We start from the raw sequence: 3,043 nt of genomic DNA on the forward strand, positions 1-3,043 counted from the left end.
CTAGGAAATCTGTTAACATAATGTATCAAATTTATACACCTAAGGAGGAAATGATAATCTCCCTAAATATTGAAAAGGCCTTCGACAAAATTCAAAGCCCATTCATGTTAAAGACTCAATAAAAAGAAATTAAGGGATACTTCCTTTACAATATCTTGGCCCCAAATTAATTAGTGGGAAAACCCTAGAGGCTTTCCTACTGGTGATATAATTTAAAAAAAATTTTTTTTTTCTCCCAGATTCCTGGCACAGAACTTCAAATATCCTTGGAATTTCCTAAGTGATAGGGGTGTCTTGTTACTCATAACAAGCCCCCTGGTACTTGAATTTATAAACTCAATACTTGAATTTATATATTTAATACTTTATAAACTTGATACTTGAGTTTATGTTAATGAGGGGCTTCATGGTGATGATTCACAGCAGAGAGGAGTTTGGTAGCTTCAGGATGAAGGCTGGGCCCAGAAGAACCGGGCCACCTGATTAGAGCATTGGAACTCTCAGCCCCACGCTCAATTTCAAGAAGTGGAGAGGAACTGGAGATTGAGTTCAATCACCAAACTAACGATTTAAAAACTCAGGGCCAGTGCTCTCACATATACTAAAATTGGAACAATACAGAGAAGATTAGCATGGCCCCTGCGCAAGGATGACACGCAAATTCATGAAGCATTCCATATTTTTATACAGGCTGCCCAAAGTCACACCAAACCCATAGACCCATCTCAAAAGTCACTACTGGACTCACTACTACTCCATTGCACTCCAGAGAGAAGAAATCCAGCTCCACCCACCAGAACACCAACACAAGCTTCTCTAACCGGCAAACCTCGACAAGCCAAACATCCAGCCCCAACCACTGGGAGAAACCTCCACAATAAAAAGGAGCCACAGACTACCAGAATACAAAAAGCCACCCCAAACCCAGCAATCTAAATAAGATGAAAAGGCAGAGAAATACCCAGTAGGTAAAGGAACATGAAAAATGGCCACCAAACCAAACAAAAGAGGAGGAAATAGGGAATCTACCTGAAAAAGAATTTAGAATAATGATAATAAAAATGATCCAAAATCTTGAAAACAAAATGGAGTTACAGATAAATAACCTGGAGACAAGGATTGAGAAGATGCAAGAAATGTTTAACAAGGACCTAGAAGAAATAAAAAAGAGTCAATTAAAAATGAATAATGCAATAAATGAGATAAAAAACACTCTGGAGGGAACCAACAGTAGAATAACGGAGGCAGAAGATAGGATAAGTGAGGTAGAAGATAAAATGGTGGAAATAAATGAAGCAGAGAGGAAAAAAGAAAAAAGAATTAAAAGAAATGAGGACAACCTCAGGGACCTCTGGGACAATGTGAAACGCCCCAACATTCAAATCATAGAAGTCCCAGAAGAAGAAGACAAAAAGAAAGGCCATGAGAAGATACTCGAGGAGCTAATAGCTGAAAACTTCCCCCAAATGGGGAAGGAAATAGCCACCCAAGTCCAAGAAACCCAAAGAGTCCCAAACAGGATAAACCCAAGGCAAAGCACCCCAAGACACATATTAATCAAATTAACAAAGATCAAACACAAAGAACAAATATTAAAAGCAGCAAGGGAGAAACAACAAATAACACACAAGGGGATTCCCATAAGGATAACAGCTGATCTTTCAATAGAAACTCTTCAGGCCAGAAGGGAATGGCAGGACATGCTTAAAGTAATGAAAGAGAATAACCTACAACCCAGATTACTGTACCCAGCAAGGATCTCATTCAGATATGAAGGAGAATTTAAAAGCTTTACAGATAAGCAAAAGCTGAGAGAATTCAGCACTACCAAACCAGCTCTTCAACAAATGCTAAAGGATCTTCTCTAGACAGGAAACACAGAAAGGTTGTATGAACGTGAACCCAAAACAACAAACCAAATGGCAACGGGACCATTCTTATCAATAATTACCTTAAATGTAAATGGTTTGAATGCCCCAACCAAAAGACAAAGACTGGCTGAATGGATACAAAAGCAAGACCCCTATATATGCTGTCTACAAGAGACCCACCTCAAAGCAAGGGACATATACAGACTGAAAGTGAAGGGCTGGAAAAAAACATTTCACGCAAATGGAGACCAAAAGAAAGCAGGAGTCGCAATACTTATATCAGATAAAATAGACTTCAAAATAAAGGCTGTGAAAAGAGACAAAGAAGGACACTACATAATGATCAAAGGATCAATCCAAGAGGAAGATATAACAATTATAAATATATATGCACCCAACATAGGAGCACCGCAATATGTAAGGCAAATGCTAAGAAGAATGAAGGGGGAAATTAACAATAACACAATAATAGTGGGAGACTTTAATACCCCACTCACACCTATGGACAGATCAACTAAACAGAAAATTAACAAGGAAACACAAACTTTAAATGACACAATGGTCCAGCTAGACCTAATTGATATCTATAGGACATTTCACCCCAAAACAATCAATTTCACCTTTTTCTCAAGTGCACACGGAACCTTCTCTAGAATAGATCACATCCTAGGCCATAAATCTAGCCTTGGTAAATTCAAAAAAATTGAAATCATTCCAGTCATCTTTTCTGACCACAATGCAGTAAGATTAGATCTCAATTACAGGGGGGAAAAAAGCTATTAAAAATTCCAACATATGGAGGCTAGATAACATGCTTCTGAATAACCAACAAATCATAGAAGAAATAAAAAGAAGAAATCAAAATATGCATAGAAATGAATGAAAATGAAAACACAACAACCCAAAACCTATGGGACACTGTAAAAGCAGTGCTAAGGGGAAGGTTCATAGCAATACAGGCTTACTTCAAGAAACAAGAAAAAGTCAAATAAATAACTTAACTGTACACCTAAAGCAACTAGAGAAGGAAGAAATGAAGACCCCAAGGTTAGTAGAAGGAAAGAAATCTTAAAAATAAAGGCAGAAATAAATGCAAAAGAAACAAAAGAGACCATAGCAAAAATCAACAAAGCTAAAAGTTTGTTTTTTGAAAAGGTAAATAAAATTGACAA

The 3,043-nt window shown here is 37.3% G+C and overlaps 1 pseudogene; it reads left to right on the forward strand.

Annotated features, from left to right (window-relative positions):
- The first annotated feature begins 586 nt into the window (after window positions 1–586).
- Window positions 587–684, forward strand: LOC122437448 (annotated as a pseudogene).
- The last annotated feature ends 2,359 nt before the right edge of the window (window positions 685–3,043 follow it).

Source organism: Cervus canadensis, chromosome 2 (genome assembly GCF_019320065.1).
Source record: "Cervus canadensis isolate Bull #8, Minnesota chromosome 2, ASM1932006v1, whole genome shotgun sequence".
Lineage (NCBI taxonomy): Eukaryota > Metazoa > Chordata > Mammalia > Artiodactyla > Cervidae > Cervus > Cervus canadensis.